The following is a 17,109-nucleotide window of genomic DNA, read 5'->3' as shown; positions in this document are numbered from 1 at the left end:
CGTAGTGAGACAAAGAAATTGATATATTGTACGTGTTGGGTAAATTAACAGTAATGAATACCTGGAATGGATATTTGCGACGTGTTGTTGCTTCAGGACAGGAAACCAGCAGAGTTCTGTGTCGTGTTTGGCAACACTATCTTAAAGATATTTAACAACCAGGGTATCGTTAATTCGTTATATCTTCGACTGACAGCACAGAAACAAATAAATAGATGAATCTTAGAACTTGGGGACTAGAAAGTTTTGTGTTGGAGTGGAAATCATGTTCGGCATTATCCAGTGTAAATGCATTGCTTATATACTACTGCCTAGCTTTCTTACAACCTTGTCAAAATAAGTGCCAAAATAATAGCTAATTTGTGGCAGCAAGAAAGTAGGCAATGTGAGGAAGCACTGCTAACACCACACAATTTCTCACATATTATTCAGACAATTTCTTGAGATGATCCACTAAAATAGGGATCAAGATAACAATGTCCAAACAAAACTTTCCACACCACACCTCGCGTGCAACGCACGCGGGGTTTTCCCCTTGTTCCCTCTCCATAACACTAAGTTTTCTTTAGGGAGTTCAAGAATATAAGGGAGTGAAAAGAAAGCTAGCCAAGCAATGTGGGATACTCATTTTAAGCAAATAACTATCAAACGAGTTTCCACTTGAAGCCTTGCCTTTGGATGTTTCCCAACAATCCCCCACACATTCGAAGGTGTAAGGCTTGACGGAGAGCAAATGAGTATAACAAATAAGAGCTAGCTTTCATGTCAGTGTGTTAAACTTGAACTGACAAGTAGTGGCACTAAGTAATCCACTATCCGAGAGTGAACAGAGTCTTGAACTCTTCGGCTAGTTGAATTTTGAACTTATGTGCACTTCGTTAGCTCCATTCGTTGTACACTTTGTATAGTTATTGGATAACCATGTATTCACCCTGTTTTGTCTGTCTCAGCACAGACATTCCACTCCACTGCGTGTACTTCACCGTAGACTGCCCATCGAGAATTACGGCAATCGGACTGATTTACAGTCTGCTTATAAATGCGAGTCTTTCCATGATTTCGTTTGACCACCAAGGTGGTACCCATCATGAATTTCTCACCTCATTGGATTTTAAGCCCATCTCCCTTGGTGTATCAAGGATAGCCTTTCGATTTAGGCCTTTCGTGAAAGGATCAGCTATATTCCTTTCAGATCTCACAAACTCCATTGTGATTACCCCATTCAAAATTAACTGTCGTACAAACTCATGTCTGACTCTTATGTGTCTTCTCTTACCATTGTAGACACTATTTTGTGCCACACAAATGGCAGTTTGAGAATCACAACGAATGGGCACGGCGGGAGCAGGACTCCCCCACAATGGCACGTCTGCCATTAAATTTCTTAGTCATTCAGCCTCTTGGCTAGCCAGATCTAAAGCTATGAACTCTGCTTCCATAGTTGATCTGGCTATGCACGATTGTTTGGCTGATTTCCAAGACATAGCAGCCCCACATAGTGTGAAGACATATCCACTTGTGGAGCTGACATCATCACTGTCGTTTACCCAGTTCGCATCACAGAACCCTTCTAGCACAGCTGGGTATCCTTTGAAGTTAAGACCCCAGTCTAACGTGCCTCTAAGATATCGGAGTATTCTTTTTAGTGCATCCCAGTGAGGGCCACCAAGGTTATGAGTGAAACGACTAAGTTTATTCACGGCAAATGCAATGTCAGGACGTGTATAGTTCATCAAGAACATTAGACTCCCAATTACTTTTGCATATTATTCTTGAAATATACCTGACTCCATGTTCTTCAGTAGTTTGAGACTAGGATCGTAAGGAGTCTTAGCCAGAACAACATCATAACTGTCAAATTTCTTCAGAAGTTTTTCTGTGTAGTGACCTTGGGATAGAAGGTAACCTGTATTGGTTTTTGTGACTTTTATCCCGAGTATCACATCGGCTTCTCCTAGATCATTCATTTCAAACTGTTGACATAGAGTTCGTTTGGTTTCATTTATAGCCTCAATACTTGAGTTAAAAATCAACATGTCATCCACATAGAGACATATTATTACAATGCTGGATTTGACCTCCTTTGAGTACAAACAGGCATCTGACCGATTAGTCGTGTAGCCTAGGTCCATTAAGGTCTTGTGAAATTTTTCATTCCACTGCTTGGGGGCCTGTTTTAGGCCATAAAGAGATCTTTTTAATTTACATACCTTTCCTTTTTGCCCTGGATCAACACAACCAGGTGGTTGTTCCATGTAAATCTCTTCTTCTAATTCACCATTGAAGAATGCAGTTTTTACGTCCATTTGGTGAACTATCCAGTCGTGTAAAGAAGCCAATGCAAATAGAACTCGAATGGTTCCCACTTTTGTCACTGGTGAGTATGTGTAAAAATAATCCTCACCGAATCTCTGTGTAAAGCCTTTGGCTACTAGCCTGGCTTTGAACCTTTCAATAGACCCATCTGGTCTAAGTTTTCTTTTGAAGATCCATTTGCAGCCAATTGGCTTGCACCCTTTGGTTAGTTTTACCAACTCCCAGGTGTGGTTGGACTGAATAGAGTCCAATTCACTTTTGATTGCTTCTTTCCACAGAATGGAGTCGACTGACTGCATTGCTTCTTTAAACGTTTTTGGTTCTTCTTCCAATACTAATTGGCACACAAACTGATCACACAGTTCGTTTAAATCTTTTAGTTCTGTGACATATGTTATGAAATCAGAACCAAAATTCTTCTCTATCCTGGGTCTTTTGCTTCTTCTGGGCTCATCCAAATCGTTAGTAATGCGAGGAGAATTGGCATTATCATTTTGACACAGAGTATCAACTGGTGAGACATAAGCATTTTTTAAAGGAAAGATATGTTCAAAGAATATTGCATTTCTTGATTCACACATAGAACGGTTTTCTAGACACATAAACCTATATGTTGCACTATTCTCGGCATATCCAACAAAAATAGCATCAAAGGTTTTGGGTCCTATGTTGGACCTTTTCAGGGATGGTAGACCCACCTTAGCCAAGCATCCCCACACCTTAAAGTGTTTCAGGTTCGGGGCGTGCCCTTTCCACATCTCATAAGGGGTTTTTTCGAACCCTTTATGTGGGACTCTATTTAAAATGTGGTTCGCCGTTAGAATAGCTTCCCCCCACATAGAGTCTGGTGCCCAGAACTGATCAACATTGCGTTAATCATTTCTTTAAGGGTTCTATTTTTCCTTTCAGCGATGCCATTTTGTTGGGGAGAGTAAGGTGCAGTTACTTCATGGATTATACCCGAAGTTTCACATAAGGTTTTTAGCGATAAAGATTCATACTCTCCACCTCTGTCAGAACGAAGCCTCTTTATTTTCAAGTTTAACTGATTTTCTACCTCAGTTTTAAAAATCACAAATTTATGTTCAGCTTCATCTTTTGTTCTCAAGAGGTATAGTTTTGTAAAACGAGAATAGTCATCTATAAAAGTTATATAATACCGTTTTCCACCTTTACTTTCAGTGGTTTTAAAATCCGCTAGATCAGAGTGAATCAATTCAAGTATAGATGAAGTTCTATGAGTTACAGCAGAAAATGGCTTCCTAGCAAATTTTGCTTCAGCACAAGTTTCACATTGGGAGCATGCATCATTAGACAAGTTTGGCAACATATTCAGGCTTTTTAATCTATTTAAGCACTTTGAGCCAACATGTCCTAATCTACCATGCCACAAATTAACTGAAACAGTAATATAAGCCGAAGGGGAAGCATTATTCTTATTGATAGATTCTGGTCCAATTACAGATATGTCTAACACAAATAATCCCCCTCGTAGATACCCTTTTCCGAGAAAAGTCCCACACCGAGTCATAACCAATCGGTCTGACTCAAGGACAATTTTGATCCCGGCCTTATTAAGTAGGCCCCCGAAAATTAAGTTTCTACGCAGAGAGGGAACATACAATACATTGTTCAATAATAACTTATTGCCAGAATTAAGCAATAACTCTACTTTTCCTCTACCACTTACCTCAGAAATGTTGGAGTTGCCCATGAAAACTTGTTCTCCTCCAATGACGGGCTCGAACACCTTAAAAAAAGACTTGTTGTTGTAGAAGTGGCGAGATGCCCCCGTGTCCATGACCCACTCGTCTGGGTCTCTGACCATGTTAATCTCAGTAATCACTGCTGCTACGGCCTCGGCATCCTCCGTGGTTTCTACCACATTTGCTTGATTTTTGGATCCGTCCTTCTCTCGATTTTTATTTGTGGACCCTTTGCGATGATAGCACTGTGCAGCTCGGTGTCCACGTTTCCCACAAACATAGCACTCATCACCCTTGCCCTTTTTCTGAATTTTTCCATTTTTGATGCGATTGTTGTTATTTTTCGCATTCCTTTTTTTATTTTTATTTTGATCACCTTTTTTATGCCTATCATCTTTTCCTGTAGTCTCAACAATGTTAGCCTTTGAATTGAAAGAAAAGGATTCAGATTTTTGTACCGTGCGATTTTCCTCTTCAATGTTGATGCTACTGATAAGTTCTTGAAGGGTGTAGTTGCGCCGCTCGTGTTTCATTTTACTTTTGAAGTCTACCCACGACCAGGGCAACTTATCAACAAGTGCTTCGACCAGGAATGCATCGTTGACTTGAGCACCTTCAGTTCGCCTATCAGAAACCATATTTTCGAAGTCATGTACCTGTTCCACTACGGTTTTGGATTCGGTCATCTGAAAATGCAGCCATCGTCCCACGACGTACTTCCTCCTACCGGTGTCATCGGAACCATATTTTTGTTGCAATTGTTCCCAGATAGCTTTTGCAGATTTTTCCCCAGATAACATGTCAAAAATAGAATTTGTTACCCGTTGAAGAATGGAGGCCCGCGCAGTTTTGTTGTCTTTCACATATTTTGGACAGACCTGCGACGTGCTTCGTACAGGCCTCGGTGCAGGAGCTTGATCAGCTGCCTTGTCCGACTTGTCAGCTGCCTCGGCTGTGGCAGTAGTGGCGGTCGCAGTCGTGGCTGCGGTCGTAGTAGTCAGGATGAAGGTGGTGGGATCATCATAAATCACGTAGTCAACATCCTTCTCCTCCAGCAGCATGATGATCCTTGCAGCCCATCGTTTGTAATTCATATCGCCGATGAGAATTTCGATGGGTGTGACATCAGAAGCTGGCTTCGTTGCAGTAGACATCGCCTCTCTGATTTTAAATATCTTTAACTGTTGGGTAAATTAACAGTAATGAATACCTGGAATGGATATTTGCGACGTGTTGTTGCTTCGGGACAGGAAACCGGCAGCGTTCTGTGTCGTGTTTGGCAACACTATCTTAAAGATATTTAACGACCAGGGTATCGTCATATCTTCGACTGACAGCACAGAAACAAATAGATAGATGAATCTTAGAACTTGGGGACTAGAAAGTTTTGTATTGGAGTGGAAATCATGTTCGGCATTATGCAGTGTAAATGCATTGCTTATATACTACTGCCTAGCTTTCTTACAACCTTGCCAAAATAATAGCTAATTTGTGGCAGCAAGAAAGTAGGCAATGTGAGGAAGCACTGCTAACACCACACAATTTCTCACATATTATTCAGACAATTTCTTGAGATGATCCACTAAAATAGGGATCAAGATAACAATGTCCAAACAAAACTTTCCACACCACACCTCGCATGCGGCGCACGCGGGGTTTTCCCCTTGTTCCCTCTCCATAATACTAAGTCTTCTTTAGGGAGTTCAAGAATATAAGGGAGTGAAAAGACAGCTAGCCAAGCAATGTGGGATACTCATTTTAAGCAAATAACTATCAAACGAGTTTCCACTTGAAGCCTTGCCTTTGGATGTTTCCCAATAGTACGCTCAAAACGGATAATGGGTGAATAAGAAATTGATTCTCAAAGTATACCCATTTGTGTTGGAAAATGAAGGTGGAAAGGTTTTAATGAAGCTTTTTTTCCCACATTGATTTGGGAAGTAAGTTTGCACGGATTGCACCACTATATATGCAAGAGCCTTTTTAAATCATATTGAATTGTATAGTATAGAGGCTCTTTCTTGTTGCATGTGATTGGTTGGCCTTATTAGGATTATTATAGTATTAGACTGAGATTACATTATTCGCTCTTTCCAGGTTTTCTCTCATTGAAACCCTCGGTAATATGAAATTAATTCTAATTTTGGATTACAGAATTAATTCACAGGTTACTGGTCAACTGTTACATATGTTACATGTTACAATGATGTCATGGTTAAATGGTATTTATCTATCAACTCCTATATAAGTTGTGGTTGAACAGAACATTTTAGATGTAATTTCTTCCCAAACAGGAGATCCTTCATCTTGGCCTTCCAAATGTGATAGTTTCTACAATTCAAGTGTACCATATTACTCATATTTTTCTCCATGTCAAATGTACCCAATCAACAACCTGGGCTCTGATACCACTTTGTTGGGAAAAATCTCACTTCTTGTGACAATGAAAAATCTCACTTCCTGTGACAATGAAAAATCACAGAACCGATAGGAGCACAAACTCGAGAAGATACACAATAGCCAAAAATAAATAACAACACAAGGGACACAAGATTTACGTGGAAAACCCCAAAACCACGGGACCACCACCACCACCAACAGTTCCACTATAACAAATCTTGGGTACAATGGTTTAGGCTATCAAACGAGCCATACATCTACAAATCATCAAACAACATCAACTTTATGCCAAATACATCCTTTAACATTCATAGGCTAAACATGAATAATATCTCGTACTCAAAATATTCAACTACCACGATCAAGATAAAATGAATATAAGTGGTACGAGATTACCCAAAAGATGTCTGGAATAAATACAAGCTGACCTTCAAAAATTTGATGAAGATTGTACCCAAAAGCCTAGACAAACTCACGACAAACTAAAGCAACCATGCGCCAAAGTTGAAGAAAGAAAAAATGAAATTTCTTTCTTCCTTGCTTGGAGTTGCTGCCGCCGAACTGTCTCAAGCTCTCTCTCTCTCACTCTTTTTGTCTTTTTCTCTCAATCTATGTATGTGTGTAGATTGCTCCCCTTTTATAGCCAAAATGGAATGTGAAGGGATAAAGAAAAATTAATTCATTCACCCTTTCATATTCATGCTTTAAAGAGGTGAAAGACCAAAATAGATTTTTCATCTTCTTGATGCTTCAACTTCATCCCTAATATTATAATAATAATAATAATAATAATAATAATAATAATAATAATAATAAGTAGGGCTAAAAAAAATATAGTGGATAAAAATTGGCTTGGTCCAAACATGAGGTTTTTATCACATAGGGGGGAAGTTCAACCCAACAAAATGCCACAACACGCACAACAGGTAAGGTACCAGATTGATTGGAATCTATGTTTCTCTACACTTGTTTGTGTTACAATATTTGCCACTCGAGTTTTTGCAATCTATAGTTTTGCAACCTATCTTTCCGGTAAAAGTCATTGGAGTTTCAGCAGAGGAGTCCTCGCAATATGATTTTGCTACTGTTCAAGCTATTACAAATGATTTCTCTCCTGAAAATAAAATTGGCGAAGGTGGATATGGTCCTGTATACAAGGTAAACTTTTTGCCTCCATCCATATATATGCTCATTTTTAGTCCATCCTAGTGGACAAGAAGTAGCTGTAAAACGACTTTCGAGAAGCTCAGGGCAAGGAGCTCAAGAGTTCAAGAATGAGGTTGAAGTAGTTGTCAAGCTTCAGCACAGAAATTTAGTAAGGCTACTAGGATTTTACACCGAAGGAGAAGAAAAGATACGCATCTATGAATTTGTGCCCAACAAAAGTCTTGACTACTTTTTATTTGGCTAGTTTCAAACCTCAAAGTTTTCATATTTCCTTCGTACTAAACTTGAATGGTCATCGTACAACACTCGGTGTAATTTAGGATTTCATATATCTAGATCATGATAAACAAAATCTATTGGAGTGGTCAAGGCGATACAAAATTATAAGAGAAATAGCATGAGGTCTACTCTACCTTCATGAAGATTCTCGTCATAGAATCATATATCGTGATCTCAAAGCAAGCAATATACTATTGGATGCAAATATGGATCCAAATTAAAAATAGCTGATTTTGGTATGGCAAGAATTTTTGAAATTGATCAAACCCAAGGAAGTACAAACAGAATAGTCGGAACATAGTAAGTTATGCATCTTAGCCATCCACATACATATTTGCATTCCTAGTTGACATCAACATTTACATTTAGGTGTATTCAATCCATCATTGCAAAAAATGTCATTATTTACTTTATACTAATTAGTTGTTGTACTAATAATTACTCTGTATATTGTTTGTAGCGGTTACGTGTCTCCTGAGTATGCAATGCACAAAAAATTTTCTATAAAGTCGGATGGTTTTCAATTTAGGTGTTTTACTTTAAGGAATTATTACCGGAAAGAAAAATTTTAACTTCTGCCAATGAAATGATGAGGCGCAAGACCTTCTTAGCTATGTAAGTAGAAATTGTTGGAAAAAATAGCTTAAAATGGCATAAAATGGCATGTTAAGTGGCTATTTTGTGGTACAATTATCAGTGGGGTCCACTTCCGATTTGGGTCGGGTTAAAGTGGATTCGGATTCTTCGTAGTGAGACGAAGAGATCGATATATTGTACGCTCAAAACGGATAATGGGTGAATGAGATATTGATTCTCAAAGTAGACCCATTTGAGTTGGAAAATGAAGGGAAAAAGTGTGCTTTTGTCCCACATTGCTTTGGAATGAAGATTTTCCCCCCTTATATACAAGAGCTCTTTTGAAGCTTGTAGAATTGTATAGCATAGAGGCTCTCTCGCGCGGGGGGGGGGGGGGGGTGCAAATCAAATTCCAACTAGCAGAGATTGAAAAAGGCTTGATTCAAGCCCGAGCTCGTGTGCGCCGGCACCTAGGGGCACGAATGTCGTCCGGAAATTGTTATAGCTGTTGGAAGGCAGCTTTAATGTCATTTTTAATTGCCATAATAAAGGCTATTGGCTCCTTCAACCCTATATAAGAGAGGGTAGAGGCAGTAGAGTTAAACACACAGCTTTACACAGCACGAAAGTATACTTTTCCAGCTTCAAAAATCTCTGCTTCTACTCTTTCTTTAGCTATACTGTGTTCATAGCCATTGTCTTGCTCGCCGGATCCTTTGTTTGAATGCTCAAACATTGGATCATAGTAACTTTTATCCTGGGAAGCCTAGGCCACAACGCTCCTAGCATCTACGGGAGGTGGCAAATAAGGTTTTAAGGAAAGAGTGCTCACTCGACTCTTGCAAAAACCCAACACCAAACACTAGCCAAATTTCTTCATCTTTTCTTCCCTTCTTTCCAAGGAAAATAATAGTCAATTTTATTTGATTATTATTTGTTTTCTACCAACGGTACCAACAGAAACTTCCATATTAAATACATTTATTTTCTATGCCAAGTTTGTTTTATCACGTAGATGCTCATATTTTGTTGCAAGTCCGTCGTAATATTATGTCATCATGGCCAACTTATGAACATTAAAGTGATAATGTTGTAGGCTTGGGAACAATGGAGGGATGATTGTCCATTAAAAATACTAGATTCAACACTCGGAAAGTCTTATACAATAGATGAAGTCATCCAATGTATACACATTGGTTTGTTATGTGTTCAAGAAGATACAGATGAAAGGCCTGTAATGACAAAAGTAATGTTGATGCTCATTAGTTATTCTGTTAATAGTTGGTCAGTACCTCGTGAACCTGCATTTTATCATGGTGGAATATCTAGAGAGATAGAGTTGTAACAGTCCGTGACTGTAAATGAAATGTCAATTTCTGAACTCTGTCCAAGATAAAGAAGACAGGAACTCAAGCATACAAGGTTGGAGTTTATATATGCAAACAAAACAAATATTTTTGGGGGCTTATTTTCAAATTCCTAGGTATGTACATTGATAATGTAATATTAAGGAGATAAATAATTATATATGATGTATGAACCAAAAATAGTATCTAATTTTAGCATGACATGAATTTTCAAAGTTGATTCTTCCATTGCGATTTGTTCAATTCATCATCTCACAAAGCATCATTCTGGATTGGCCACTTATTGTAGTTTTATTAGCCTTTTCAAAATAAAGGGGTCAAACATGGTACGTGTTCAAGCATACAAGGATGGGGGTTTTCAAGGTCATAGGTACATAAACCATGCAATTTGTCAGTTGTTGGAATCAAACATTGTTATTTGGACACTTTTAGCCCTTCTCATGAGGTTTACTAAAAATCAGTTGAAAAATATGGTTACTAAAAATCAGAAGTTACCTAAAGTTCTAAACAAATTAAACCGATTGAAACACAAAAAATAACAAAAGAAAAATATAAAAAGATAAAAATGCCCTTACTAAAAATAGAAAAATTCATGAGAAGGACTAAGGGCAACCCCAATAGGGGGTTCATTCCCACATTTTCAAACAGTAAAATCTCCTTAGATTACTTTTTGACAAATGGGAATGTAAAATTTTGCCCAAATCTTTCTCTTGCAATTCTAAACATCATGTCAGATTTTCCGTACGGTGACAAATGGGAATGGAAATTATATTTACCTGGCCTTTGGCCGTTGCCAAGCAACGGCCAATTTTCCGGCCCAATTGCAACGGCACAGCACACGTTATTTTTTTTATTATTATTATTTTTTGTTGTTAATAATTGTTTTTTTTTTTAGGAATTAATAATTGTTCTTTTATTTTAATTATAAGTTTGGAAATAAAAGCTTGTAATTTTTACGTATGTAATTCATTTATGTTTATTATAAAATTATAAATTTATAAATCAAATAAATAAAGAAATAATTAAAATATGTAGATAAAATGGTGGGTCCACAAAAAGTTGTGAAAAACTTGAAACTAATGGGAAGAAGAGATTTTGTGATTGAGTGAAATATTGGATGATGAGGTGGATGTTGGGGTCCACAAAAATCTGGGGTAAAATCCCCAACTATTGAGGATGTCCTAAAAGTATCCAAAAAACAATAGTCTTGGATATTAAATGGCAAAAACGATAGTGTTGGACTAAATTTAGAATTGTCACCAAAGACAAGGGACCTCCGGTGGAATTAACAGCTGGAGCAACGAGCAGGATTCAAATCTCTGATCTCCAAGATGAAACACTATAGACACACATTTCTTCCATTCCTTCATGGAGTCTTTTAAGATTAATTGCAATTTTTTTTAATTTCTTAACTAGATATGTAAAAATTAAATATTGTGCCCTCTAAAACTTGAGACCCAGTGTTGTTGGGTAGCTTGCACAGCCCTGGATAAAGATCATGTAATGCTTTAACGAGTGGACTAGAGTGACACTACAAAATGTCAATGTCACTCTCTCAATTAGCTTTAGGCCACATTTTCAAGGTGACTCAAGCCAATTGAAACCACTCATCAAACATGTGACGCTCACTTCTCCTAACTCTTTTCTCAAAGCAAAGTTGGATTAGTCGGAGATGTGGCTATAGTGTTACTATGCTCTCATAGTGACAACACATTATCCTTGTACCTCATGCATAATTGGACCCAAATTATGCAAGAGTTCATATAAACCAATACGCTCACAACTAGAACTATCATTTAAGTCATTACACTATAAAATATTGCAATTCAAATCACATAGCATCCATAACAAAAGATTTCAATCCAAATCCCTCAAGGAATCTAGCTACTCATCATACTTGAAATGGAAATGAAAGCATGAATTGGAATAGGAAAAGTTGCAATAACAATTCAATTAAAGAAAATAGAAATGACCACTCATTTGGAATAATGATAATAGAAGTACCATCGCACTACATAATAATTGACATCTACATCTACAATTCTAATAAGAGTCAATAATGTTAGGTGATTGTGGTAATTTGGGGCAAACAAATAATACCTGGAGTATTCGGATTGTCGAACCACAGGGAGATGGGGTACTAATCACTAGCTACTAGGTTACTCATATGAAACTAGTCTGAACAAAACTTGAAGGTTGGGTAATTGCGGAAAATAACAAGCAGAATAAAATAAATAACAAGGTTTTGGGAACAAAAGAGCAAAACAGGATTCTTGGGATCACAATGTTTAATCACTTAGTGCCAATTATCGTTTGTAATATTTGGTTTGGAATTAAGATTTGTATGGGAATGCAAGGTGGAATCGAATTACTCCCGTAATCTCTATTCCTAGTGAATTTCCACTCCCATGGCTTAAACACCCAATAAGATCAAAGATCAGCATTCAATTATTCCTAATTACTACCATCTCCCGATGAGCAACAATCTAGAATAAACTTCCCCTTTCCCAAGGTCCAACCATTAGGTGCAATCGTGTGTGCCCTAATTTATGCCCCAACTCTCATTGGTGACACAAACCTGATTATGAAGCTAGTAATTTAGGCCTTTAATTACCAACAACAACAGATTAAAACAAGATTGCAACACAAATCATAAAACCAAACATAAATATATTAAGAAATTAACGAACTAGGTACATAGGTTCATAAACAAATTCACCCAAAAATTCCTAAGGAATTTAGCCAAACATGGCTAAATTATACATAGCAAATATAAATAAAGAATTACAAATCATCAAAAGAGTACAAGAATTGACCAAGCGATTCTCCCAAATCTCTTTGGCTTCCTCCTTGCTTCCCAAGACAATTTGTGGTTCTTGATTTCTCTCCTTCTTGTCTCCAAGAATCTCTGAATTCTAAACTATGAATTGTAAATTATCTATTCTAATTATTTACTCTAAACTAAACTACTTTTTCGTAGGGTTGAGGAAGGTGGGATTTTATAGTTTGTACAAAGTTGGAACAAAATAAGAATTTTCCTAATTAATTAAGAAATTGCCACCTTATATAATTTGAAGTTTGGAATGTAATGCATGCTTTGGAAATTGAAATTGAATTGGGATTTGGAATATGCATGCATTCATCTTGTTTTATTTTTGGAGAGTTGCTGCTTTGATTTTGGAATTGGAGAACGTAAAATCAGCGCTGCTCTCCTTCGTAAATTAGTGCTGCGTCATTCTCGTCGAGCCCTCCTGGTCTCAACGGTAAAATCTTTATGGAAATTTTGGACAATGTACTGTGTAGGTGACTTTAGATCTACTTTTGACTCCAAATTTGTCCTCGAACTTCCCTTGCTCATAATTTTAACATACAATGATTCAAAAATACTAACAAACATCGTAAAACATTTAAAACAAGTGTGAATTGAACCATAATTAAATGATAATAGCAAGGAAAACATGTATTAAATAAGCAAAATTAAAGAACTTAATTACCGAAATGATTCAAATAAACTATAAAAACAAGCACAGATGTGATAACATCATTAGGCCCTTAACTGGAACAAAAAAATGTCGGTAGTATTGTTTCTTAAAATGAATGGTTCATATTATTTTGATTGTAGTATTTTTTTTTTAATGATTTTCCTTATTTACCCTCTATTATATTATTTTCTTCCCTTAAATAACATAAATTCTGTTAATATAAACTTTAGTAACGGAATATTCCGTTAACTATTTATTATTTTTAACTTACTCATTAATTTCTATAAGAAAGGTCTTAGATTCGAACCTCATCTCAATTAGAGTTGGCATAATTGTTAAGCATATATTACGAATGTGTTAAAATGTATTAAAAAAATATATAACATAAAATTTAACATAAACTTTGGTCAAATAATTAGTCCGACTAAATACATAATTAACATTCAAAGTTAAGCATCAAAGATTATAAATCAATAATTTTAAAAAATCATTTTTTATGCATTTAAAAAAAACACAAATTTAAAAGAAAAAAAAAAACAAATTTAGGTTAAGTTTTTTTTTTTTTCCGTTTAATTAATCTTCTTTTGATTACTTAGATTAGAACAAAACTTAGTATTTCAATTATACTTTTGCATTATTGGTATGATTTAGGTCGTTATTGTATTAATATTTTTTGTATGTATTTTTATAATGGCACAATTATACATTACCTTACAAATATTATACTATTATTTTTTTTATCGGACAAAATTGTTCTTACATTATTGTCAGACCTGCGCGACCTAACTACAAAGTTGTTGATCATAAATACAAGATTATTACACATGGACTCTAAAACGGTAGGACCATTTTCCAAATAATTGACAATGTTGGCATCCCACTAGCTCCAATTGAACAAGTTTACACATCAGAATTTGATCAATGCATGAAAACTTTTAAAGAAATTTGTAAGTTAATTTTTAATATATCATTATAACAATATCTATTGTAATATATACATATATATATATATATTGAATTATTTATTATCATCATCTATTAACAGGAATTGTAACAATTGTTACTGACAAACTCTCAAAATAATTTGTCTCAACAACGAATGTAAATTAAAAAAAAATCAATGATTTCATTATTGTTGATGAAAAGTATGTACGCCACTTTATTACTCTTATTAAATTAAATAAATTAGTAGCTACAACAAAAAATAATACATATGCATTTAATTAATTTAGAATTAGATGTCTATATATAATACTTTTATTTTAAAAAAATTATTCATTATAAAAAGTTTAAAAAGAGATATAATTTAATTAGTTATATTATCTTTATTTTCTACAATTCAAAGATTCATTACCTTCAAATTTATTAATTTATTATATTTACTACATTATCCATTATCTTCTTTTTACATTATCTTGTAATTAAATATCAAAGTTATAACAGGACTATGTGGTCTAATGGTACCCGGGTTGGACTTCCATTTGAAAGGTTGTGAGTTCAAGCCTCAGTGGAGTAGGTTGAGAAAGTATATGAACAGATACTATAATGTAATAGAGACAATTTCATTTAAATGAATATATCAAAGTTATAATACAAAATATGTTATATATTTATTTACCAAGTATTTTATACAAATATAATAAATATTAATATTTTGTTCAATACTTTCACATGATAACCTACGACACACATATCACAACGCATGAAACGTTATAATACAAAATATGTTATATATATATATATATATATATATATATATATATATATATATATATATATATATATATATATATATTTATTTATTTATTTATTTATTTATTTATTTATTTACCAAGTATTTTATACAAATATAATAAATATTAATATTTTGTTCAATACTTTCACATGATAACCTATGACACACATATCACAACGCATGAAACATGTATGGGAAAAACTACCACTGCCAAATATCAATAGGTGCTTGTAAGATAAAGAGTTAATAGTACAACTAAGATTCAATCATATACACAACAAGACAAATCTAAAGCTTTCTATAATCTCATTGCACGATGAATCCATCTATGCTACCACCAGTAACCTAATTGCACATGACATACACGTACACTACCAATAAAACAAAAAGAGAGGACATGTATTGAAGATGAAGACAATGACAATGCTACCCAAAAAAGAATTAAGAAGAATTAGAGAAATTTAAACTACTGGAAATTTGGAATTTCCGACCACCTGAAAGTAATATTAAATCAATTCAAGTCGAAAGTAAAAAGTGGTCAGAAATAGCAACAAAGGTTTTTCCGGATACCAAAAGTGGTCGGAACAAGGCTTTCGACTTGATTTAAGATCACTTTTAGGTGGTCGGAACAAGGCTTTCGACTTAATTTAAGATCACTTTTAGGTGGTCGGAAATTCCATAATTTTCAGTAGTGTTAAACCAATAGTAATATTTATTTAGATTATCGTTTTTAAACTAAGTATTTAAACTAGCGTTATTACAAAGTTGCAAACATTTATTTTAGTGACAATATAATCAATCAAATATCAAATTCAATATTTATTTACCTATGCATGAACATCTCCGATATAATATTGCATTTGATATACTTTAAAATACTTATTTAAAAATAATCATTGGGCATTATCCTTTGCGCGTAAAAGAACTAGTACTAATAATAAACTTAATATTATAAAAAATAAATTCAATCAAACTCTTATTAAGGAATAGGCACATGGGAACCAATGAAGAGAGGAGTGGAAAAGTTTGAATTTGCTTGTTCGAAATTTCAGTCGTGTCATTTTCAAACTGTATAATTAATTCCACAACTATATGGAAAAAATCTAGCGTTGCCTCATGACTACTGACTTTGAAGTCTTCCAGCTGCCTCCCAAGACCGGCAAATTATGTTGTGCATCCGTATGCACCATATACGGATGCAAAAACGACGTCGTTTTAATAAAACGCGCGTCTCTCCTTAAAAAAAAAAAATCAGGTTCGATTCCCAGCAACAACATATGAACTAAAATTCCAGAATCAATGAACTATAATTCCATAATCGATGAACTATAATTCCATAATCTAATCTATGAACTAAAAATTTCAGAATGAATGAACTAAAATTCCAGAATCTATTAACTAAAATTTCAGAATCGATGAACTACAATTCCATAATCGATGAACTATAATTCCAGAATCAATGAACTATAATTCCATAATCTATGAACTAAAATTTCATAATGAATGAACAACATAATGTTGTTGCTATGAATCGAACCTGAATTTTTTTTAAAAGAGAAACGCGCGTTTTTAATAAAACGACGTCGTTTTTGCATCCGTATGCACCATGCATGGTACCGGATGCACCATGCATGGTGGCCGATGCACAGCATAACTATTCCCCAAGACCAATCTTTAATCCACATTTCCATTATTATATTCGCATCAACTCCAGTTTTGCTCATCATCATCATCAACTCCTAAATAATTAAAATTACAGAGTATATTTGTTATGATGCATCCTCCTATTGGACGCTTTGTGTTAGCCTACTACTACTACTACTACATCCTCTGCTTCTTCTTCACCGGAGCTACTTCCCAACCTCTGAGATTTCTGTATGTTGCGTTACTCGGACAAGTCTATGTTCGGGAGAGCCGACCAATCGGTCCGGTTAAATTTGTATAATACACAGAACTCTTCTGATCCAAATTCGTTCATGATCTGGGTCGGGGTGACATTAGGTCAAATGGCCACTCGAGCAACCAATGATCAATCCGGCAAGAAATTTGCGACTCAAGAAGCTAACTTCACTGCATTTGAG

The sequence above is a fragment of the Ipomoea nil genome, unplaced genomic scaffold (genome assembly GCF_001879475.1).
Source record: "Ipomoea nil cultivar Tokyo-kokei standard unplaced genomic scaffold, Asagao_1.1 scaffold0317, whole genome shotgun sequence".
In the NCBI taxonomy this organism is placed as follows: Eukaryota; Viridiplantae; Streptophyta; class Magnoliopsida; order Solanales; family Convolvulaceae; genus Ipomoea; species Ipomoea nil.
This window is presented reverse-complemented; position numbering follows the sequence as displayed.